Genomic DNA, 26,281 nt, shown 5'->3' on the forward strand with positions numbered 1-26,281 from the left:
TGAGACATCTTTAAACTCTCAATGTTCTATATTAAAAATCACAGTGATGGCTAAGTGATTAAAACATGGGGGAGTAAGAGCTGTTGGAGCCTACTGTTATGGGAAAGTAATTATGTACTAAATGCAGATACATTTGATAGAAGGTATTGGTTAATGGGATACTACCTGCTCGGAACTGGGCTTTTAGAGAATAAGTTAATTAACCTATAATCAGCACTGTAAGTAATTTTTTTTTAACGGTTACATTGGAGAGTTCTCCTTTGAGTTCTGCTTTTGTGTTCGCATTGGCACAAATGTGAGTGTACTCCTAAAGCGAAAGGCAAAATAGCAGTACTGTGTTAAATTATTTGCCAGATGTATAGTCTCTCACATCCTGCTGTCTGACTAGCCCTGTTGGGCAGGGTTAATATTGCTGTGGAAAACTGAATTTAAGATTGTGTGATTTCAGATCTCAGTCTTGATCTTTACAAATATTATATTAGGTAAGTGGGAGGAGGGAGGGGGAGCATTTATCTTGCACAATGCTACAAAAGAGTAATTGTAATAGAAAAGCAGTTGTGTCTTATTATATTTAATTTTATTGTTCTGGGACAGTAACGTTAATAACAGTAAATAGTAGAATGCTTCCTTGCTTGTCTCTAGACACATGTAGATGTTATTTTGGGGTAGCTAGGGACAGAGTGCATTTTCTACCTGGAGTACCAGCTTCTGTGCATGCTCTCACCCTACAGTAAGTTTCAGCCAGCTTGCTTCCTTTTCACTAAGGGTTGCTGCTGCATAAGAGCATGTAAGTGAGAAAATAGATAATATTAATTTATTTCTGTGCTTGCGCAATAATAGCACTGCAGTGACATCAGAAGAGACCTGATCCTGACAGTAAAGAAGATCAGACTGGGATCCACAGGCTGGAATTTTCAACAGGGCATGGAGAAGTGGGGACTGTAGTCATTAGCTCATGAAACTCCCTTACCCTTGTGAAAGTACCATGTGCTGTGTTTATCTCTGCATTCCTATTCATTAGCTCTGGTTAGTTTAATAACAGTTGAGTTATTGCTCCATACCATGATCAGTTTGATATGCTGTTCATGTGCTATCAGTGTGGGATATCTGGGCCATTTAGGGACACACAGCTATTGCCAGTAGGTTAGGTTAGATGGAGGTCTTTAGCTAACTCTGCTGAAGCCAATGTGAGTCTTTCCCATGACTCTGATTTGAAGCTAGATAGAGCCATATTTTGTCATGAATTTTATGCATACTTCTTAGAAAGTGTCCCTCCAGGACAGCGTTGAAATGCAACATTGGAGGAGGGACACTTTCAGGCCTCTGAGTTTGGTAGAGATTAATTTTAAGAAACAACTGCTTAGAGCATTCATTCCCCTTATTTGTCTGTTGTCAGTCAGAGTTTGCTACCTCAGTGGTAAACATTCACCTCCACACTGAGTGCCTGTCTCTGTGCTCCCAGCTCTTTTCTGCCATTGAGAACTAACACGGAGGAGTCAGCACATCTTTATTACTGGGAAGTTCCACTATCTGTGTGCAGATGTTGCTGCTGTTAACATGAAAACCTGGCTATGTAGTGTTGAGAGCAAGAAATATTTATAACACTGGGATTCTTTTCCTGGGTCTGCTGTTGAAGCTTGATCATGTGACAGAGTTGGTGGAGGCATCACAAAAGATACACCAGCAAGGCAGGTACAAATAGTACTGTCAAAAGAATTACTTAGGTGATCAGAAGGAGCTACTCAGACGCATTAATTGAGGGTTAGAAAGTGCCCTTGAAGGTAAAGTCTTCTAACTAGTCACGGAATAGGTGCAGTAGTGGTACAGAGCTTGAACATATTTCTACCAGTATGTTCAAGCTCCAACCATAATTAGGCTCTGTGTCATGGTATCTGGCCTTGATACAGGTTGTAGCAATGTGGCTTTATACGGGGTAGCTCTCTAAAAGGAACCAGATCAGGACATTAATTTGTTCTGCCCAGACTTCTATTAAATTGTTGAAACTAAAGTAAGTTTTGGCCACTGTATCTCAGCTGACTTTTAGTCAGGTAAAAGTATGACAGGTCCCATTTGTATATATTAGAAGAGCTGGGAAGAGGGATGGGTAGGAGATGGTAGTGTATGCAGATAATTAGTTTGCTTAGGCTAGATAAATCTTCAAAGAGTGAGAAGCTTCACAGGAGTATAGCCAAAGTATGTGGATGGGCTGCAGGCTGACTAAGTTGTGCAAACATGCGTGTGTATTAGTAACAACTGGACAGCTAAAAAGGCTGTGACTACTAATACGTCTCATGTGATATTAGTGACTACTAATATTAGTGACTACTAATACAACTCATGGGAGTTAAATGCAGCCACAGGCTCAAGGTGCTTACTACTGCTGACCGTGTATGGTGCTTCATCACCAGCATGCTTTTGAAATAAGTTCTGTCTAGTATGAATTACAGGACGAGTTTATACCATTTCTTGAATTTTGCCCAAAGATTGGTCTCTCACAGAGAAAGTGCCATGGGCTGGACGATCTCATGTGAACTGATCTGCAACAAAAGACTTTAAAAGATAAAGGGCTCTATAGTCCATTACCATTCTTCTGAATCTTTCCTACTATTAAATTCTTCTCATTATAATGCCTCTTTTCAACAGGAAGCTATCAAATGGGTCCCAAGAATGGGGTCATTCTGACCCAGCTCGTTCAGATTTACCTATCTCAAGATAAAAAGCATAGCCAGAATACACCAGCTGTACAGAAGATGAATAGTTCAGATGTCTATTTGGAACCACTGTAAGTAGATCTTTTCTCTCCAGTGCTGTAATTTTATCTTGCTGTATCTAATTGCTGGTAGTTGCTAAATCTAATGATGTGCTTGCTCTGTTTTCTGTCTTAACAATGTCTCTAAAGCCCGAAGCAATAAGAAAAATCAAGATTATTAAAAATTGTCCTTAGTGATTCCACTGTTTCACAGAAGGATATTTTTCTTGGAATTTCATGGATTTCAGTACTTCAAAACTATCTTGTCTTCTTTTATGGAAAAGAAGTTCTAAATCCTCCTGTAAGATGAGAAGCTTCATGAAGTGGTTCAGCAGTCAGCCACCAACATGTGAGACAAAGACTGAACTAGCCGAGTATTCTCTTAAACACATAACTGCCAGAAGCCATTTCTGACGCTTCTGAAAAGTATAATTATGATGTGATGCTTCTGCTTTGATAGTTTACTGATTTACCTGTGGTTTGCGTGAGAATTTCTCTCTGCAGCACCCGAAAGGACAACTGTTTGCTCTGCACTGTTAAAGCTGATCAATGGCATCATATTCACGGCCGGTGTGCCACATGGAATACAACTTGGGAGTCTCCTTGCCATCCATAGACCTCTGATACTTGAGCAAGAGCTGTCTCACCATTCAGCTGCAGGTGTCTGTTCCATTTGTAGCTATCCCCATCTTTTAAATTATTCAGTGAGTTTGATCCCTGCACTAGAGGGCAGTCAGAGTCAGCTGCACCAGCTGGTAGATATGTCATACCAGCCCCAGGAAAAGTGGGAAAATCTGTAAGCAAAAGCAGCTGCCAAGTCCCAGAACTTGCCTTTTAGTCCTTCAGCCCCTTAGTATTAGCCCTTTGTCAGCACCAGGAATGAGCAGCACAGGCCCTGCCGTTTCTTATCATGAATGAGCAAGTGAAGTGCTATGGCTGCTGGATCCCTCTCCGTAAGGCATTTACACTAGTTGATTGCTCTTCCTTGGCTATTCTTAATTCCAGTTTTGCATGTATTAGGTATTTTATAGATTCACCTCGTAAACTTTTAATGTAGATACATCAAAAGCAATATAATTGAATAGGAATGAAATGCTGAAAAAAAATTGCTGAATTACATGATTCCGGTGGGACAAGACTTGTACAGCTGTCATTGATTTCGGTAGACATTTAAGTGCCTGGGTTTGTCCGGAAAATCAAGTGTGAAATGTTTACATAGTCCCTTATACCACTATAGAAGCCATCAAAGCATTTCTGTCTCCTGCAAAGCTCTGTGCTATTCGCAAGTCCAATTAACTTGCCCTACATCACCCTCATGAAGGGCTACATTCACTTGTCTGGAAGGTCCTGCAACATTTCAAATCCTGTTTGAATTGTAAGACACTAGGTGTACCCATTCCCTTGTCTGCTTTCTCCTCAGGGTGGCTGAATATATCTGGCTTCAGGCTGTAGCTTGGTATGGACCATTGGGCTGTGGCATGTGGCATGCCAAGGGCAAGGAGATTGGTAGCTCCTTTTAGAAAGAGTGTAGGATCCCATGAGATCACCCAAGATTTGGAAAGCAAAGCCATCATGTGATTGGGGAAGAGTATGTGAAGTACAAAGCAGAAGAGAAAATGGAGTTTGATGGCAATAGGTCTAGAACATTGGGTAGTTGATTTATTTAGGAAGAAAGAGTTTTTCTTCCTTATAACCAGCAGTGCACCAACCATGGCATTCTGAATTTACCTCTTGAGAAGTAAGCATTGCCTGATGCTTCAGACAAAATACTAGACTTGGTGGTTGCTAATGTGACCTGGCCTAGCAGACCCTGTGGTGTGTTGAAGGGAGAACCCTGGCAATCATCTGCTTGGAAATTCGTGCCCTCATGTTCATTGAGATTTATAGCACCATAATCATGAGGAAAGGCTGTTGAAACAGGAACCTCACATAAATACCATACTGTTGAGTGAATGGCAGCTTTTTGTAAAGAGCCCTTTACTTTGTAGACCAGCCTCGGATAGATCTTGGGTAAGACCTGTTCTTTTCCCATTAAAAAGCCGACTAAAGGCAGAGAAACAGACATCTCACTTTACAGCTCTGCTTGAGGGCCCATGCCACTAAACCATTGTGGTGAATCCTCTTACTCTCGTTGCACCTCACATGCACTGTTCAGGGCTGTCCATAGCCCACTAGCTGCCAAGCCTGATTTTCTACCATCTACACTAGACAACCTTTTCTTTTGGCTTGCTGCTGCTGTTCATGGCTCTATCAGATTGAATGGCAAACACAGATACAAGCATTAGCAAAAGCAAAGCCTCATGTGGAGTTAGTAGTGTGCATCTGGAACTGGTCCAAATTGAGTAAGTCTTCCTTCTTCCTTCACATGCTTAAGCAGGAACCAGGAAATATCTTCAGGGGATTTTTTTTTTTTTTTTCCCCTAATTCCTGCTTATTCTTTTCATAAAGGGCTGGCAATTTGTAAACATCCCCAGAGCATAAGGAGTGCTCTAAGCTTTTGCGTTCTCAGGTTTCATGTCTGTTTACACTATGAAAAGGCTAAATAAATGAAGGGTAATAGTAGCATCTCTTTGCTTTATTTTCTGGCTGGCATTTTGAGTCTGGCCTGGAACAGCTGAACCCAGGAAGGGATTCCCACTGTTGTCTGAGGGATCTGCATAAGTATGTCCAGGGCCAGTCCTACATTTCTTTTATTTTGCATGCCCTGAACTCCCACCAGTTTCACTGGGTGCTGACACTTTTTGCCAATGGCAGCATCAGATCCCCCAGCAGGGATCTCCTTTGTTGAAACTAAGGGAGACTTATGTGTCATTTCCCTGTGTTGTGTGTAATCCTTTTGCTGCAGCATAAGGACATAGGGAGTACAAGGTCTTTCCATTCTGGTTTCACAGTATTTTGCCATACCTTTGTGCTCTCTTCATTTCTGTAGGGGCATGCATGTGATGCAGTGCATGGAGGAGGAGCCTTGGGAAGTGCTTGTCCTGACTTACTAGCTCTTGGGCATGAACAAATTAATCCAAAAGAAATCAACTAAATCCTTCTTTAAAACATGAAGGTCTTTTTCTTTTCTTCTTTTCTTCCTTTCTTTCTTCATTTCTTCCTTTCTTAATTTTCTTTACTTTTCCCTTTCCCTTTTCCCTTCCTCTTCTCCTTTCCTTTCTCTTTCCTTACTCTTCTTTCCTATGAGCACCAAAATTTCTTTTAACCTTCTCTTCCAAATTTTCAGACAACTCTGGCCTCAAATAAGAGCTGATGTATCAAAACCCCATGAGAGAGGTCTATTCTTACTGTATTTCTGACCTATTTTTGCTAAGAAGAGAGATGGATGTCCTCTGAATCTCAGAATGGTATCTAGAGTTTTGGATGCTTCCCCTGACCACTGTGGCATTTGTCCAGAACACGCACTCTGTTGTTTTTAAAATACTTGTCTTCTTACAGGGGAAAAAGAAGTCACTACAGAGGTGAACTGCTGTCAGTTTGGAGAGTGGAGGTGTGGGAAATGCCACTCTTTTGTGGGGAAAAAAGCAGGAGAGTTTATTATAAAACAAGCACTTGAAAGGCAGTAAGAATAAAGGACAAAAGGACAGAACGTGCTTGCGCTGCTGGTCAGCTAGGTGCTAAGTTTTCGCCCATCCAAGGAACATTACCTGTTTCAAGCATTTTTCTCACGGTGATGTTACTAGACAAGGTACTTGATTTATGAATAAGAAACTGAAAGACAGCAATAAAGGGAACATGTGCTCCACAACACAAAGTTGGGGCTATTCCCAAAGGGAAAACTCTGGTGCATAGTGATGGACCTAGGCCACTTTCAGATGAGCCAGCAGGGTACTTGGTAGTATGACTCCATCAGCCTGATGCTTACTCCAGCACTGACAGTAAGTCCCTGGGTAGCTATGCCTTTTTGTAGCTTTGTTTTGTAGCTTTTGTTGTTCAAAACTAGCTTGTTCATGTCTGTGCAAGCTGAGGTTGAAGATGTGACTTGGGTTGTGAAAGAAATGGCAGACCAGAGACTGAACGATGCTACCAGGTGCTCTACACCTTCTCCATTTCCTGTATATCCTCTTTGACAGAGTTCTCAGTCTGTGACCTTGCACCAAAGGTAACATCATTTTAGGCTGATTTCTGGGAGCACAGCCACATTGGCCTCTGTCACTGAAAGTGAAATATACCTTTAAAAAAACCTAACAAACCCCAAACAACAAAAGAATCCTACAGTCCTCTAAACCCCTGAGTGGATCTGAATCAAGTCTTCCACACAAACCTTCTTAAAGGCTTTGCAAGTCAGATCCTGCCTCCTCAATACTTTTTACCGTAGGTTTTGGTGGGCCTTATATAGTACAACTAATTTAGAAGGCAAACACTGTAGTGGTGATGCCCAAGGAGGGAAGTGTATTATATTGCCTTCATGGTGCAGAATAAATGCAGGCAAGGGCGGAAGGGATGGGGGAGCGAGTAGCCCTACTATGTTTCACTGAAGTGAGAAGAGTTGCTGGAGAACCATTTCCATGGCAGCAGTTCTGTTTAGTTAGTAGTATTTTTGTATAACAGTTTCTCAAACTAGAATTGCAATTCCAAAAAAAACCCCACCTCTTAATAATAATCCCAGGGCTTAAAGTAAGATGCATTTGACCTTGCCTGAAAACCCTAAGGGAAACCATGTGTCACTTGTACATAGTAGTACATAAAGTGAGAAAACTGCAGAAATTTTTCTCCTCTTGTTTACAACTTGATTCAGGCCTGTAAACAGATGCAGTCTTCACTGCATTAGCAGTTTATTCATTTTTAGTCAGCACATGATGCTACCCAAGTATCATTTAACCTATAATCAATCACCTTTTGTCCAGAAGCCCACATATTTGTATTCCTTGTAAGAGCTCATTAAGGTGGCACTCAGCTATTTTATATTTTGTCCCCTGAATGCTGCCAAGTAGTTAAAATATATTCAGAGATTTAAAAGGCTGCACTCAGAGTCCTCTCCGTAGTTATAAAATGGCTATTCTTGGAACTAACTATCCAGTTAGTACAATTACTTATTTCCAGTAACAGCAGGTCCAACCTGGTTCAAAGGTAAGATATGTGGTGATGAGTAATATCATGGTTCCTCTCTGAGGACAACTATGATCACTGTGAAACAAGTACATTAAAAATCCGTGAAGATCTGTACTGTACATGGTGTTCCTAGAAATGCTGTTTTTCTTAAATTCTAATCTTTTAGCAGAAATTTAGTAGGCTTTTTTCTTCGCTAATAGATGGTGGCAATGCATAGGGCAAAGCCAGGCAACACTGAATTCTGAAATTACTGACTTAGCAGAGCGGAGGGAAAGCCAGGAAGAACATGTGCCATGCGTGGTAATCTGGTATTGTGCACATGCAAGAATATTCTGGTATCATGGACATTTCAGACCTGAAATTTGTGCACAGCCTTTAGATCAAAGGATCCTTAAATGTTTTATTATGCTGATCTATCTAATAATATTGTACAAACTCCAAAGTACCACTGTTTGGTAAACATTCACTTACCCAGCTCTGATACAGAACAATTGCAGGAATCCATGTAGTTACTGCCTAACAGCATGCAACAAATGAAGCTCAGATTTGTGGTAAGAGGAAAGGAAGATCTTATTCATGTAACATGGTAGGACAAAGTCATGTAGCTAGTGCCCTTGCCGTTGTTTTATGTGTGCATACCTAGATCTTTCCAAAAGCGCAGAAGAGACATAATATGCCAGGGTAGGTCTTGAGTCTTGCTTGCTTGTTGGGACTGCGCTGGGGGTCTCATGGAGAGGGTGCACAAGCACTGACCCAGTGCAGGGAGACCAGAAACAACTGAGATGTCCTTGAAGGCACTCCAAGCTGATGAGTTGGGGAGTGAAATGGGGAAACAGACCTTTAATGGTAGCTGGGTGGGTCTGGGGAAGGGGCAAAGGGGAGGGTGAAGGAGTCTAGGTGTTTGTAAGATGATTCCTCTTCACCCCAGTTGTCTGGTGTTGCACAGGTGGCTCTGCAGGCAGCAGAGGGGAATTCAGCGCTTCTGTCAGGTTTCTGTGAGTTTCAGCTACAGAGGTAACACTCAAGTTAACTCAAGTTGTTCAGGCTGGGAAGAGACATCAGCAGTATCAAATGCAGCTGGTCCACAAATGTTAGTGCCAGGCTAACCACTATTCACTATCAACACACAAGGTGGTGTAGGAAGTGGCTTTATGCTTGTCACAGCAGGTGATTGCAGAAGACTGGGAAGGACAGAAGTCTCACTAAAGGACACGGCAGCTTGATCTTAAGAAGACAGAGAAATGGCATGAAACTGGTAGAGGAAAAAAAGGAAACACCCATCTCATACTCTTTGAAATCTCACCGGCTCCTCATTCATAAGGCTTAATGTTACTTTCATGATTTTATGGCATTTGAATTGTGGAAAGTTCCAATTATGTTGTCCTGTGGTTGGCCAGAATACTGCAAATCAGCCTTCTTTTTCCTCTGCAGTAGGACAGAGAAGAATCACAATTTTTCCTATGGAAAGAAAGGAGTTACTCTCTTAGAGCTAGGGTGATCTTTTTTCTAGGTGTGGTTGGGTTTGGTTTGGTTGTTGTTTCCTCCATACCAAGTTTTCCCAGGTCTGTATTATTTTAGTCAGAACATGTTACTATTTTAATCTCTCATCAGCAAAAACCACTGACCTAATACATCTTCTGAGATAAAATACATTATTTGATACAGAAAAAATTGTGTGGGTTTAAAATATTAGTTGCATGCTCACCAGTAAAAGAGAGCCCTTAAGGATCAGGTCTCAGGTTCTGAATGTGCAAATGAGTGCTGATTCAGGTAATCCAGTTTTTGACAAGCTAGTCAGAACCCCACGATGTCACATTGAGGCCCAAAATATATTTAACACAGCTGTTTGCTAAGATCATGCATGTGTCCACCCACTGGTTTACAGAACTACCCTAAATACAAGGTCAAAACTTTTAGTTTGTAGTTTAGACTGTAGTTTAGCTAAGATTCTAAAAAGAAAGAAAATCCATAATGCTTTCCTTCTTGATTTCAGTATATTATATGTTAATGTAAAACTTTTCCACTGCTATGGAGAGCAAAAAGTGAACCTGGCTAGAAGCAAGTGGTGAAGATAAAGACTCTGAATTGTTCTGACCCTACAAATTAAAAATCCCAAGCACACAAATCAACTCTATTAGCAGAAAAATAAATCAGGCCCTTAATGTTCTCACGGCTATATCTGAATCACAGCATTTTAATAACACCACTAAGAATGCTATTGCAAATTATCTAATTACACAAGGAAGAAATTCCCCAGCCTAGGCTTTCTACCAAATCTCCTCTCACCATTGCTGGAAGATTGCTCTGAAAAAGGATGGCTTTACACTGGCAGAACCCTTGTGGAAGTCTGTAGGAGTTTGCTTTCCCTGTGAGCTGCAGGAAACATTTGGTGAAAAACTAAGTCTGATGGTAAGCGCTGTCAGGCAAATGGCCAAGTCCAAGAAGGAATACAGGCACCTAAACTCTTACTGATCTCCATGACAGGCTGTGGCTTGCATTTCTTCAGGTGGCTGGTCCTGTATCTTCTTTTTTCTGTTAGGGTTAATACACCAAAGTTCAAAAGCTTGCTTATCTTCACAAAGATTAACAAACTATTGTGTTTCCAAGAGCTGTGGGCAAATTGGGCAGCAGTGCAGGAAGGAGAGTCCTGGTGAGGATGGTTAAAAAGCCAGGGACAAACTTAGAGTACCCAACATACATACGGGTTGTGCTGAATGCACAGTCCTTTGGCCATGCTGCGTCACTGGATGGAGGACGACAATGAATGCTGGAGCATATGCAGTGATGCCTTGTAGCTTGCTAATGGAAGCTCTGCAGTGCTGCAACAGGAACACCCAAGAATTGAATTATCCCAGGCAAATGGACCCAGTGCACTGGTGGCCCAAGTCTTGTACAAGCATCTTAGGTACCCCAGGTTCCCTAAAGAAAATGAAGAAAATGCAGGTTCCCAAGCAATGAAGAAAAAAATTACCAGGGAAGGTTGTACCCTTTTCTTCTTTGCAGAAGTCCTCAGAGCCACTAAAGCAAGCGCACCTCCCTCACAATCCTTGAGGCAAGAAAAGACCTAGGAATGCATCAGGTCTAAGCACGGGTAAAGTGATCTACTGAATTGCACCATGTATAACTTTCATTTAGGCACTGACAAGCCAAACTTATGTCAGGTTCCAGCACAGATGCTGAGTTCCCCAAGAGCTGTGTGACCTTCAGAGGCCATACCTCTTCAAGGTGGCACCACTGTCCTCTTAAAGTTACTGCATCTTATTGCTGGGGACACGCACACCATGCAAGCAAACTCCTCATACAGCACCTTCCTTCCTGTACTGTTGCATATCTACTCTATATGGAAGGCCTTTCAGACCAACACTCAAGTACATTCAAGTACACTCAAGAGAAATGTTGCACAAACGAATCTTTCTCTGGGCAGCACAGAGCAAAGCAGATTTGTTCCACCTTTCTTCAGATATCTAGAAGGTTGGTCTTGATGGTGGTGCAACCTGAGACCTGCTCTTTCCTGAATCCCCCCTTCTGTGATCCAGTACAAAATGACTTTGTTTTGCTTTAATACACAGTCTCCAGGGTTGGGCCAGCAATCAGCCCTCCCAGCTCACAGGAACACAAGCCACAGTAAAGTCACCAGTTTTGCCTCCTGACTTGACACAGACCTTCACTTCACCTGTGGCTCCTGTGAAACAATTTGGCTGTAAACCTCGCTAGGCAGGTTGAACAGAAATTTTGCTGAAGTAAGATGAGAAATTTCAAGCCTTTATTGGCATCTAACTTCCAGAAGTGGATGTGCTCTAAAGAGATATATTTGCTTTCTTTGTGAGAAGGTACAATACTATATAATTCATTGTATCATGCCAAGATTTCTGTTAGAACAAGAAGCTTGAAGAGAAGTACATGCCTTTTTGAGAGAAGGAGACAAAAAAACCAGAAAGAACCATCACATGTGTATAGCTACTGGAAAAAGACAAAAAACTAAACCCTACTGCAGGCACACACCAGATATTATATAATTTTAAACATTTGAAGTGCAGCACTCATCTCTGGGATGACCAATTATCCATCTTTTTTGTGTCTAAGGGGAAAGTGTTTCAATAATTGCAGGCCTTGATCAGCAGCAAATGAGTCATTTTATGACAAAACTGTAGCGAAGAGTCCAAATCTTTTAATTCGGGTACATTTTAATCTCCGGTCCTGTTTAATAATCCAGTTATGACAACTTGGATGAATAGTAGACTGTACATATCAAGTGACTCCAGCACCATCAGCACAGAGGATGGTAAGTAGGACTAGATCTTGACCTCTTCTGAGTGGTAATTGCACTTACTTAACCCAGGTGAAAAGCATGTCCAGAGTTAAAAGGAGTTCAGTAAAACTTCAGTGAAACTGGAGAGTTTAAAGGAAGAAAGAGGAATATATGACAGCTTGCATTATGACCTAGAAACTCAGTCACTCCATTTTTATAACCATTCCACTAAAACCAGAAATATAGCCCTGCCCTGCTCCGGAAAGTGTAGCATCCAGTCATACAGTTCATATGGAAAGTACAAGTGTTCTTGGAACTTACTGTAGGCCTTTGTTTTGTTTTGCTATTTAACTACCTTATATTTCCTAGTCCTTGGTCTTCCGTGTTTACTAAAGCTATTCAAGAATGCAGTGCCAAGCAACGCCCTATTACTGGTCTGCAGCTTTTATTTTATAAGGTGGCCTTTCAAATGTACTCATCCTAGGGAGCAATAACTACCTTCTCCCACAGTCAAAGTTGCATAATTATTTCTATTGCAAGAGTATTTTTTCTGGGTTTTTTTGGTTTGTTTTTTTTTTTGCAGCTCTGCTAAACTGTCCCTCAGGCAGAAATTTTCCATGCCAGGTGTCTACCGCAGGCCTATTTTGCTTAATTTAAAACAAAACAACTTAAATATCACCCATTTTGAGAACAAAATGATGCAAGATGTGTACATGTGCCCACATTAGAAATCTTACTGTCAATTGAAAAGCTCTGGTGCCTTCACTCCCTCACCTGGTTTGGAGATCAGTACAAAGCTGCCCTGCTTTTCAGAAGTGCCTTTGTCATTACTGTGGTATTTCTTGAAATCTGAAAAAAAACAGCCTAGGACTGAAGCACTCAAACTGTGCCGGATTAGGTGGGACCTAGAGATTGGAAACTAAATTCTGTCACAATGTGCCAGCCTTTCACCTGGAAACCAGCATAGCCTGAAGTGTCACTGCAGCAGCACCAGGTGCCTGGCCTCAAGCGGAGAGCACAGACACCTGAGAGAAGAGAGATGGCCACAGACAGAGGATTTTCCTCCCCAAAATGTAGGTCTGGGTCTGTAAATTAGGTACCTGGGGGCTTCTTATGGTAAGTCTACAGATGCGGGTTTTCCACCATGAGTAGTTTCTGTGTTATCTCAGGTAGGGAAAGGCTGATGAGGAGCTGATGTTCCACCTATGTATGATGAACCTTGTGAGGACTAACATGAAATTTTGATGTTGCCATTGTTTAGTTTTCTTTTAGTACTTTGAAAGCACACAATACCATTACCACTGTAGCTATTCAGAAGCCAAGACCGTCCTTGCAACCATATTCAGTTCCCCTTTATGGCATGAGAATGGTGTGGAGAGTATAGAGAAACAGTTGAGAAATGATGATGCCAGGGTGACTGACTGGAGAGCTACATCCCCCTCTGGACTCTGCTCATTAAACTGTCTCCTCTGGGACTTGTGACTCTTCCTTAAAAAGCTTTGAAGTATTGCCATTTTTTTATGTCACGCTTCCTCCTCTCATCCTCTCTTCCCCTAGTTTATGCTAATGAAAGTATTGCTACACTTCAAATAAAAAGCACGTGTGGCTAAGGGCAAGGGTTACAGCAAGGTGTCAGATCTTTTGTTGTAACAGCTAGGTGTCAGGAAGAAAAGGCAAAAGTGGGTTTTTTTAAGGTGCATATACTGGTTTATTTCCATTTGCCTCTTCTGACAGAAGCTGTAGGAGCAGGTCTGTGATACTGCCACTAGTCTGGAGCAGCTAGAGACAGGTCTGCTCCAAGTACAGTCAATGCAGATCTGCCTGGGGTAGCAATCGGGCTGCTATGGGCTGCAAAGTGATGATTGCCACAGTGCATGCTTGGCCAGTACAAAAATTTTGGCTACTGTTGGAGCTGTTGCTATTGCAGAAGGAGCCAGTGTCCTTCCCTGGCAGCTGCCATAGGCCCCAGTGTGTGAAGGCAGGGTCTCATCAGATTCTGTCTCCATCCTCCTATTTCTTCCTTCCCTCCTCCGCCCCGCCACCTGCCCCTGCTCTCAAAGAAGCAATGATAACTTTGCCTGTGCTCATCAGTTTTTATGTTTTGTAAGGGAAGATAGAGTTATTGCTGAAGAAATGCTAGAATATGCTTCTTGAAAAAGGCTTCACTTTTTAAAAAGTATTTTTAAGAGTTTTCCCCTAAATGCAGGACACCAGTTTCTAGAATAAACTGTATACCTGATTGAGGCTTTGCCACTCATGAGTAATGCAGTCATATTAACTTCAAGCCATCTCACCAGTCTCACACCATCATACATGCTCTTTAATTCTTTCCCCAACACACTTACATTAAAAAATATGAAACATGCAGAGACAAGTGATGTCAAGAAATAACATACATCTAACTTCTTAAGTATATGAACAAAATCAGCAAGACAGTTTTCCATGTTTTCTGTAAACAGTAAAAGATGGAGTAAAAGATGTAAAAGAGTAAAAGATGGATAACCCCAGCAGCTTCTTATTTGACTTGTATTATGGACTACATCAGGACTTATCAAGGCAAGATCTTCAGCTGCACTCAACTTACCAAACTTTCAACAGGTTCATGAAGATGGAATTGTGCATGTTTGAGAAAGCTGTAGTGATGAAGTGTCAATAATACAGGATCTCTGATACACTGTTGATGTTGCTTAGTACTAATGAGTTTTAAGTGGCTTAGCTATCTTAAACTGCTCTACTGGCTTAGACTGGTTTAGCTTATAGTTGTGCCAGTACATAGGGTTGAGGGATCCTGATTAAAGCAGCATATGGTCAGGACATGTCAAGACATACAGTTCAGCATTTTGGAAAACTTATAATTTTAAGGCTTTTTTCATGATTTTTCTTTTAAATAGAGGACTATCACACACAAAAACAGAGGCTTTGCAGCATCAAGGTTCAGGGCAGATATGAATTTCCTAACAGAATGAATGTTCCCAAGTATTAGCTCTGGAACTACGAGTTGATTTGAAAATATGAAATGATATTTCAGTGGTCTTTGGCAACAGTAATTTGGCATGTTACTTCTTTTTGATTTTTCACTGGTGTCTTAGGATTTTTATGTAGGAGTAGGTAATTGAAATAATCCCTATCTCTTAAGAAGTGCTTGCTGAAGTAACTGATTGTAGTTCCCATTCCAATATGAAGAAAGGCAGTTGACAAAAGTTTTGGAGGCTTGCAACAGCTACTTTGTTTTCACCCTGACATAGTATGAAGAAGACACCAGCACCTCTCCTTTCCCCTTGGGGATGGAATTCACTGTTTCCATAAAACAAGCTTGAATCTGAAAGACCCAGCAGACTAGCAGTCTGCTTGGAAGCATTTGTGTAGCAGGCAAAAAAGTAGGTGACCATCCTTTACATCAATAAGAGGCTTGGGGCACATACAAGAGAAAGGGCAGCAAAGACCTGGGTTGGACAGGGATCACAAAAGGCCCCAAAGTTGGTGACACTGAGCATAAGCCCTGTGGCTTTGTGTTGGATTTGCTAATTAGCTTTGCTAATCATCATCTGTATTGCCAGCACCAATTGATTATAATTATATTCTGCATTAGCACTGTTTTGCTGAAAGGCTTTCTGGAGCTAAATCTACAAAAGGGGTTTGCAGGCCTATGTTTCCTGTCTAGTGTTGGAGGGGTCCATTGCTGGGTGATTCGCCTCATCTTTCTATTCCAACTCCTCATTCCTGCCGAGAGTATTTTTGCTCATTGGCAGAGAGCTCCTCCAAGGAGGGATTGCTCTACCATTGATTCAGTTAGAAATGTAAGAATGGACCTTGCTGAATTAATATTTATGTCTGGAAGGTGCTTACCATGCTTGGCACACTGCTAAGAATACTTTTCTAATAGTAACAGTAAAACTGCCTCTCTAGTAAAGACCTTTACAAATACAGAAGAGGAAAAAAAGCAAGAAGAGTAATACACTACAGCTGTCTATTCATCCTGGGGCAGTTTCAGGAAAATCCCTCACCAGGGACAACTTTGGGTTAAAACATCCTCTTTGCTAGGGCCACAAGCCCTAACTAGTAAAAACAAGGGGTCTGTTTGCATTTGTGCTGAAGAAGTAATATTTATGTGTTCTTAATTTTTAGATAATACCACAGAAACACTAAAGAGGATAAGAAATACAGCTGAATAGCAAAGAATAAGACAATGCCAGTTGTGTTCCATGGCCTTAAATTTAGTTTTTAGGGCATATTGGGCACAGACATTAGTCATAAGCATACATAATGTGGCCTTTGGGCTCTGCCTCACTTCTATCATTTTAGAATGAGACTGGGAACATCAATCAATCATTCACAGTCCTTCAGCACCATAATCAATTCACCACTTTACATTCTAAGTGCCTTACCAACTGCCTTGTGAGGAACAAGATTGTTATTGTACCTGACTCATGGAAAATTGAGTTACAATAGTATTTAGTGTTTTATGCAAGGATATGTCAAAAATCTGGGCAAGTCAGGGAGCTGAACCTCTATCTCCCAAATTCCAGCCTTTCTTTAAGGCCACTAGACTTTAACAGAGGATGCCTGCACTCCCTTAACAAGCTTGTCGATTCACCTACTGAAAATCTCCAGGAAGGAGCACACAGAGAAATCTTATCCTTTGTGTTAGATCAGAATTCAGAAAAACAGGCATTAACTCTTTTAATCTCAAATGTTAATTGTTGCCTTTAGACAGCTACAGTTTATTGCCAAAAGCTCCAAATTTCATATCCAATTTTACCTGCCATAAAGGTGCAATGAGTGCTGGAACAGAATGAATAGCAATCTTACTGCATCCAGCAATTTTGTAAGAAATCAGAGAACAGCTTATAAAAAGGACAGGGAGGAGATGATTTGTGTATTTATAGCTTTGTTCAAGCTTCTCTAAAGAGCTAGTAAATGGTGAGAGGGACCAAAGATTCAGCCTGCCTACCCTGTTCTGCTGGTTCCTAATTGTCCCAGCAAGATCCCTAATTATGGGAAGTCGTGCAGGAACCAAAGACACAAAAAAACCCCCATATCTGTAATAGCAGAACAAAAATGCAAAGCACACTGGGAATCTAGAGAAAAATATCTGTGCAATTAATGTGGAAGAAGGAAATGTAAAGCTCAGAAAAGGTTTTTCTCCTCTGTCGTTTGGGCAATAGGGATTTAGTAAAGAACTAGTCTCCATCAAAAGATGCAGGGGTAAGACCACTGTCAAAGAGGAAAAATGTGTCAGAACCAGAATCTTCACTTGGTCTGTAATGTCAGCCTGTCTTGATAAAGCTGTGAAGTCAGTGATGAGGTCAGCAGATTGCCTAGGCAACGAATACGACTTAGCTTTCTTTCATAGAAGAGCCTGGAGAAAATGGGAGAATCAAAGTTGGATGTGCAAAGGCGGTGGTCTCCTGAACTACCACTCTTGACAGCAAGAGAAAAGATGGAGAAAAAGGGGCAATCTAGGAGGCAGAGCTGGAAAGAAAAAGTAAGGGATGTCAAAATTAGGGTCAGAGGATAGGGTATCCCAGGAGGCAGTGTGAGGATTGATCTAGTGCTGGAACAAATTCTTGTGAACGTATACATATAGTAATTATTCTTGGGCTGAAAGTGTGGATCCTGGAATAATTCTCCAAGGCAAAGAAAGTGATCTCAGAATCAAAAGGGTTTTCTGATTGAAACTTGGGGTAAAACAAAAGTGAAGAATTGTTCTTAGTTTAACCTCAGATTAGGATTGAGGAGGAGATTCAGAAGATGACTGAAGATTTTTTTCAAAGGGTTATTCCAGTTCAAAGAATGCATGGAGCTTGGAATAACTTGCTAAATATAAATACAGAAGACTTACAGGTCAGGACAGTACTTTTTTGCCCATGTCTGCATCTGAGACTAGATGATCTTTCTCGTTAAACTCTGCATTTCAGTTGCCAAGACTAGATGATAGAAGCTGAGTTAAAGTAGAGCATCTTCCAGAGTGGAATGTGCTGCATTCTGCCTTCACAGCTCTTGGCCTTGCAATCATTTAAAGTCTGATGTGAGAAGTGGAAGAGAGAGACTGGCTGTGATTTCCGTGAAGTAAATCTGCTTTCTAGTAAAGATACTTATTAATTCTCAAAGCATCCCTTGGATTCCTTTACTTTCCTCCCTGCAGACATCAGGCAGGACCTCTCTCTGAGTCTCCTGGTTGAACTTTGAAGGCAGATTTGTTCTCTGTTGTTTGCAGATACAGTCAGCAGGTTAATGAGGAGGTGTGCAGAAGAAACGACACACCATCTAACAGAGACACAAGTGCCAGGGATTAGTCCCACAGAGAGCTGTGAAAGATCTATACCACAAATCATGTCAAGATAAGCAAAAACTAATGTCTACACCCCCCACCCCTCAGTTTAGTGCTCTCAGCTGGAGAGAAACAAAGCAAAAGAGAAATCAGGAATAAAATCCAATCAGCATTTTGCTGTCAAATGGCTTCACCTGCTCCTGGGAGCACAGGTTGGCACAGCCACCACCAGCATCCCAGTCTGAAAAAAGAACTACGTCAGAGGAACAAGCATTGCTGATGGAAGTTTTGCGTGAGCTAAGTAGCTAAGTGAAGCTATAATGGACTCTAGCTGTTTATTTTTCTTGAGGAATTCCACTCCATGGAAGATTGCAAAGTGCCTTGATTGATCAGTTTTATTGAATGGAGGAGGACTCTGCAAAAAAATTAATTTCCTTTAGATCTTAGGCTGTCCAGCCAGAAAGAGTTAGAGCTTGTGATTTCTAAGACCCAATCCTATGTGTGTAAACCAGGGTAAATATCCTTTCCCCACCATCTCTAGAGTTGTTCTGAGGATACATCCATTAAGTGGTAACAGAGAAAAAGTGTGTTTTCCTGGCACAACATGAGGCTACTTATGTAGCTGGGTATGACATGGCTATAGGACACATGCACTGTTTAGAGCTGGCCCTGCTATGTTGTCCTAGCACTTCGTTATGTCATGGAGACCTACAGTATGATACTTCTGCTGAGAGTACCAGGAGGAAATATGTATGGTACAAATACCAGTTGGGCATTCAGTGCAGGATTCAGCTTGTGGGTAGGATACAGAGTGCTGAGATTCATGTGAAATGAGGACCATAAGAATGAGCATGTTTGTTTCTTCAGTGCATGACTGTATGAGATGGTGAGTCCAATTCTAGGGCCAGAGTGAAAGTATGACAGCTACATGATGCACAGTGCTGAAATGGTACATACTTACTCTGCTCTGTCAAATGCTTTTTAAAGACGGGAAGGGACACTGTGTGCTGGCAGATTGTATATCATGCACAGTCTGCCTGTGCTTCACTGACTTCATGATGAGTCAAGTATGGTCTGTCCTTCCACAGCTGGTGTAAGTCCTCTATATGCTAAATGCTATCTCGTGAGCTTTTGCTGAAAAGATTATTAAAATGTGATTGCATGCTTGCATCTCATCCAGATGAAATTTGTAGTGCAGTGACCCCATAGTGTGCAGGCCACAGATCAATGACTGTAGAACCGATGTTCATCAGTTCCCTGTGTAGGGTGTGGTACAGGTCCCTCAGACAAAACAGTTTGTGATCCTGCAGTTGGAGATTATGCCACAGTGCCTTGCCTTCAACAGGGAACAAAGGTTTCATAGACAGTTCTAATCCTGGCATTTCCTACCTGTGAGTGTACGATTTTGTGCCCTTAGTGATGTTCTTTTTGTGTGTCATATGATCATAAGTCTACACCTGTGAGTGTTTTCCATTGAATGCTTGAATACTTTTTCTATAACTCTTTAACAGTGTGCTTTTGTGTCTTCCTTTGCAGAACTTCTGCTACTGCTCTGTTTGTAATCTTTAGTGATCGATTCTGCTATGAAACAAAGCAGCCTAAGACATGATTGCTTAAGCATCTACAATAATGAGACTAAATGTTTTGGCATTGAGGAGCTGCTGTAAACAGAGCTTCTTCTGTGACTGGTTTCTACTGGAAGTTATTGAAATCTCATATCAGTGTTTTTTGTTAAGTTTTAAAACATACTGCTTCCTTTATTACCTGCATCCCCAGCAATTCTCTTTGTCACTCAACAAATTAATAACACAGCTGTGTTAGAAGCCAGTTTTGCATCTGAACTTGAGGGCGACTTTCACCAGAATGCAATTCAGCTACATGCTATGCCAGATGCTGGGGCCAGCCTGGAACAAACACTGAGCTGGCTTGTTACAGGACTCATGGAAATGAGGCTGCTTTCAAGCCTTTGCCAGGAAGGGCTGAGCAGTCATCCCTGCTGCGTCTCTAACCAGAGGCTGCTGGTGGCTGTTGTCCCATTAGGAGCTACAGCAGCTAACCTGATTTTCAAATGGGAGCTTGCCCTTGGTGAGATGAAAAACCTTCATGCAGCAAATTGAGTGCGCTTTTAAATAAATGCAGCACTTCTCCAGAGCAGTGTCAGGTTTTCCAATGACATAGCAAAAAGTGAATTTATCTGCTCCCAGTATGAGGAACAGATATTAGATATATTCCTATGACAGAAAAGGGAAGGAAGGGGTGGGGTATGGATAGGAGAAGCAGTGGTGGTGACACTGCGTAGAGATCAAAGGAGTGAAGACAGATCATGCTACTAGTCCTGGTGCTGGAAATACCAGTTGCCCACGGTCTGAACCCAGCTGACCAGAGGTGGAGGCAGTGGCAGACAGTCTAGCTCTCCAGCACAGGCAAAACAGGCAGCTGGGTCATGGCTGGTTTGCGTGCTTTGGTTTCCTGCTCTGGGAAGTTAACTGCTTTATTGATTCCTAGGGCCAGCCCTGCACCTGTCTACACATGGCCTCAATTATTTCTCTTTATGTTTGCATTGCATGACTTCTTCCCTCTCGCTGCTCAATCCCTGTCTATTCTGATGTGTGATCCATTGAGAGAGAAAGACCTTACCAGTGCTCTTTTGTAACAAGGATGCTCCTGTAATTCAAATGGTAGCAGTCTGTGTGGTTGCACTGAACATCTTTCTTTCCATCTCCTGCTGTCTGCCTCTGCAGGGCGGACTACTGCACACATTTCAGGTCTAGCAGTAACATGATGGATTGTCTTACAAGTGGGCATGGCTGAAGCATATGAAAGGACAATAAGCATTCTCCCAAATTGCCAATGAGAGTAAATATTAGATTCATTAGTGCAGACTGCTTTCTTTTTTATGACAGAACATAATTTCAGTGTTGCAGTAGCATCTTTAGTTCTTGTCTGCTAACTGGTGAGTCCATGCTAACTGGGAAACCACCCATGTACCTGAATCTAGAAGAGTGAGGTGAGTATTTTCCCCATGTGTGGCAGCCAAACCCTCTTTCTTCCAGCACAACACAAGCCTGCTACACAACCTTCATGCTGGAAGTGTTGAGAGAGGAGTTGGCAGAATAGGAAAAGATGAAAGCATAGCTAGAAAACTGGTGCTCCATATAGGCCTGGAATGGAAGCTGGAGCTGTGTTTCTATGGTGGGAGCAAAGCACATGAGAAGTGAGCAGCACCTCTTTTGTGGCTAGCAGCAGACCAGCATCAACTCTAATATAGGCAATGTGACAGGGGGGCAGCCACAGTTCTATCTGGACTCTAAGAACCTGCCAGATGTTCACAGCTGGGAGATGAAGCTGTTCTTCCATGGGAATGAAGGAATGTGGGCATCATCCAGAGTGAGATGGTGAACAGAAAGGAATTGGCAGCCGGAAACAGAGGCTATCATCTACTGGGGGAAGTGGTTGATGTTCAGAAATACACACCCTGGGGACAGTGCTTGTTTATGGAGGGCATTGGCATTGGCTTGGAGATTACTGTATGCTCTGTGATCCAAAGGTTAGAAAGAAAATCAGGCTTAGCAAGTGCAGCAACAAAGTAGGGAAGCCAAACCAGCTCAAAGAGTAAAACCCAAGAGATCGTTTAAATATATCATAGGCTTATACAGAATTGCTTACTAGGTTGCTAGGCCTTGCTGTTGAATATGAGTTACAAAGCTTTAAAAAGCAGCATCCTATCCTCTTCCCATCTTCTGATATACACAGTACGTATGGCAGGCTTGCTTGGCTCTCATAAGAGGCTGGAGGGGAGTTTCTGTTTCTCTGGAAGAACAACAGGGAGAAGTTTCCCGCAGTGAGTTGTGGGCAGGCTGGGTTGGAGCAGTGCCCCTGCTGCTCTCAAGCACCCCGCTGTCCAAGCAGCCTCCCACACAGACAGTACTGCATGCTCACATGCAGGGAGCTTGGGTACTGCAAATGCTTCCCTCCATCTTCGTATGTGTAGGCTTTCCTCACAGAAAGCTGGGCATCCATGCAGACATTTTCACCAATTCCATTGTACCAGTCTACTTCCAGATCTGTGACTGTGCACTCTTTGTGTTCCTAAACTGAAAGAGCCCTCTGAAAGCTAAGAGGTGGTTATGCAGCCCTTTGCAGTGGTTTTAAACTAATCTTTAAAAAAATACTTAAAAATCTGTTTTAAAAATCCATTTTAAACTTAACTAGTGAAATTTTGTTGGGGTAGCAGAGGCAAAGAGAAGAAGAAAGGAATGGAAGAGGGCAGAGGTGGACCACCTGTGTGTGCACATACATACTGCCTTTAAAAACAAGGCCTGGCTCAGATATCTGGATGTTGCTGTTTCTTTTCTCTTCAGGAACCAGTCTAGAAACTTTTATGCGCTGCCAAGTATTGATAATACACCTGGATGGGACAGCCTCCTTTTGGATTTGTACTAGTTACTTTCTCATTGTGATTTCAAACAAGACTAGCAGGGCAGAAATGTGCCTGGAGTTTGGAAGGGATAAGCAGCTCTCATCATCTCTTAAAATTATGCTCTCTGCCAATAATTTGCTGTAACTTGCTTTATTCCTGTGAACAAGTCATTTAGTTTCTCTGTGCCTGGGATGGTGGCTTGATGACACAGTCTTCCTTGGTAATAAAGGCTTCAGGTATTGCTACTTCACTTCCCATCATCATCATCCTCTCCTTCGCTTTCTCCTTCCTCCACAGCTCATTCCTGCTCCTGTGTCACTGCATGTTGCTACTATGTTCATCATGAATCAGCAGTTTCCCAGCAGTATTAGCAGTCTGGTAACTGCTGAGACTATAAAATACAACAATAACAACTGAAAAGCTTTGTTAGGTTTGCTTGGGTTTCAGTTGGGATAGTTACACCATCTGGTTTATGGAGTAGTTCAAGGTCAGCCTATTCGGAGGCAGTGATGGCACAAGGGAGGAGTGAGGAAGAGGCAGAAGCAGCAGTCACCAAAGACCTTGCTGCCATCACATTCTTCATATTGACAAACCGTGGCCTCCATTTCAGCATTAAGCGGCAACAAGAGAAGGTGCTGTGAGTCATCACTAAAGGATGTTTGCAAAGTGTTTTGAGATCCTTATAGATACCTTGCAGAGAAATATCCTTGTCTTACCCTACAAGATTTTCTAGGCAGACAGTAATAAACAAGAATTGTTGCAGGTCATGGCTAGCCCTAGAACATGAACTCCTGGTTGGGAAGAAGATGCCTGGATTTTTTCAGAATCACATTTTGAGGAAAAGGAGGGAGGGTTTGTTAGGTTGCAGATACTTTTCTGCAGTGGGTCACAGCTATGGGTTAAGCTTTTGATCCTATTCAGTGTGCAGTGGACTGAGCAACTTCTGTCAAGCAGGCTACCACTGTTGAGAGCAGTAAGGCTATAATTTGCAGTTAACCATCTTAAATGTTATAATTCTCTCACTCCACCATAGTTGCTTGTTATCAGTTTTCCCTCAACGCAGTTGTCCCATCTGTGGTGCTGGCACAAGTACTTATGTCATAGTGCTGTGAACCAGATAGCCGTTTTGAGGGGAAAGTTATTTTTCATCCTGAGCTAATTTAACAGCCAGGTGCATAAACACTGGGGTCAGCTCAAGCAAGAGTGAGGTGCAGAAGCATGCATGAATGATTAAAGGTGAAGAGCAGCAAGGCTCTTTAAGGCAAGTTAAGCAGTAGTGTTGTTTCAGTCCAGAGTGGAAAGGAGAAATAAGCTCTTGCCTATCTTCTGGAAGTCTTGACCTTTGCCTTTTTAAAAGGCAAATGAATCAAAAATATGCATCAAGACTTGACAGCTGATGACAGCCAGGAGATGAAAGGAAGAAGGAAAAGTATTAACAAGTTGAGCAGAAAGATCTTCTAAAAACATTTTCTGCTACAGAAATCTGTTTGTAAAGGAGCACAGAGAGGCAGCCCTCTTCCAGTGGGTCTCTTGATTTGGCTGCTGGTTTACCGCCCTCATAAGGTTCTTTATCGCCCACTGAAGTACTGGAGAAATTCCCCATCACACCAACCACTGCACAGCCAAACTGCCACTTTGGGTTACCCGGCAAGCTGTATTGCCTGGCTCAACAGAAATCACTAGATCTAGGACAAAAGAAGGGCTTGAGTCATACAGCAGCCCAGGGTTGAGGAGTTTAAGCAAACTGTGAAATGGCCAGGGGGCAGATCAGAGACCTACATTTCCCCATCCCATAGGATACCTAACATTGGAGCCAGAAGGTAGTGTTTAGTGAACACAGTTGGCCATGTACTGCACTATACATTATACTAGGCAGATGGTAACAAGCAAGCAAGAGCTGTATGTTACAGAAACACTGAGATCAGTATGTTGCATTAAATGTTTCATACATGAGACTGAAATAAAGTGTCTCTGCTTTGAAAACCCTCTAAAGCCCCGAAAGACAGCTCCAGTGTGGTGGGAGGGGCTGTCATCAAGTGACCATTCAGGTTGCCAGCAGGTAACAACTCCTCTGCAGTGACATTAGTGGTGGTTTTTGTGGGATTTGAGATGGGAGATCAGTGAGGATGAAGTCGCTTTTATGACTAAAAGTTGTGGGGGAAGAATAAGAAGAAAAGGGGGAAGAGAAGTGAGAATCAGTTGTGGAGGCTGGTCTGAGGGGATCAGAAGGAAGGATGTACGAACAAACTTCTATTTGAGAAGAAACGCTTAATTTAAAATTAATGGGAGCCTTTGGAAGTGGGGGGACGGAAGTAGGGAGGACCTGTGCAACAGCATAGAGCACTAGCAAAAAAAATTAAATTGCTGTACACCACTAACCTGTTACCCCAAATATGGCTGAGTTTCAGGGGCAGAAAAAGTCCTTGTAATATCCTGTGGGATCCCGTGGGATGCACTAGGCCAATGTGAAAATTGTGTAACACTTGTACTTTAACTGCTGGCTCTGCCCTTGCTCGTGGAGTCAGCATGCCCTTCTGACTGGACTCCCCATAGGCTTTTTATCAGCCCAGTTCTGTAGAAATTCTTCATCGTTTTATATGGTGTTGGTTTTGCATGGCACAGCTTTAAACATTGCAGGCTGGTTCTCCTTTTTTTTCTTTTTTATTGCTTGCAGGCTTTTATTTTGCCGTTTGTTTCCTCCACTGTATTGTTCATTTATTTGCACTCCCTTTGTGCCTTGTCTCAAGGCTGTAAGCAACGTCTCAGTGTAGGGAATTCATTGTGCTACCACGTCACAGTGGAAAGAGCTCCCATTCAGAGACAAGGGAGTATGGTTTTTTAAAGGGGAAACCGTGTTATCCACAGCTTCATGTTTGTACAGCACAATGTACAAAGACTGCTTCTTTGGCATGGCTGTATCTCCTACTGTTTATGACAAAGTATGAATTGAGGAAGAAAGAAATTATGATAAAGGAGCAAGTTTGAGCCTGTTGAAGGGAGAGAGAGCAAGGAGGGCAAATGTCCAAAGGCACAGGCCATGGCGGGACCCCATGGGGCACAGCTGTGGTTTGGTGCAAGGCATCTAACCTGTCTCATGGGAGCAGAGAGCAGGGTCTACACCTTTATGTGGGGTGTCACATTTCTGCTTCTGAGCTGCTGCAGTTTACAGACAAATGCATTTGGTTGGACTTGATGTTCTTAAGGGTCTTTTCCAACTTAAATGATTCTGTGATTACCTTGAGCTCATCTCGGTTTAAACTTGCACTCAGATGTTCAGCCGTGAAACGCAGCAGCTGAGAAGCAGGTACATACTTCTGAATGGTGGGAGCAGACAATGAAGTGGTGTAACTGCCAGAAAACCCTGCAAAATCAGTCCCTGAATATAAGTTAGTGCCTAGGGATCCCATGTGAGTGCAAGGCAGTGGTGCCATCAGAGGAGCAAGCTGCCATGTCAGTAATGAGAAAATTAACTCCAATGAATATAAAAAGCCCCAAGGGCTATATGAAAGAAAAAGCTCACTGCTGTTAGAGTTAAAAATA

General features: G+C 42.2%; 1 long non-coding RNA gene across 1 annotated transcript in view; it reads left to right on the forward strand.

The window, feature by feature from the left end:
* LOC136013170 (uncharacterized) overlaps positions 1-26,281 on the forward strand; it is a 48,563-nt gene that overhangs the window by 5,708 nt on the left and 16,574 nt on the right. Inside the window, exon 2 of the long non-coding RNA XR_010612168.1 lies at positions 2,644-2,782. This is a non-coding gene — a long non-coding RNA (uncharacterized LOC136013170). The remainder of the gene's footprint in view (positions 1-2,643; positions 2,783-26,281) is intronic.

Source organism: Lathamus discolor, chromosome 4 (assembly GCF_037157495.1).
Source record: "Lathamus discolor isolate bLatDis1 chromosome 4, bLatDis1.hap1, whole genome shotgun sequence".
Classification (NCBI taxonomy): domain Eukaryota; kingdom Metazoa; phylum Chordata; class Aves; order Psittaciformes; family Psittacidae; genus Lathamus; species Lathamus discolor.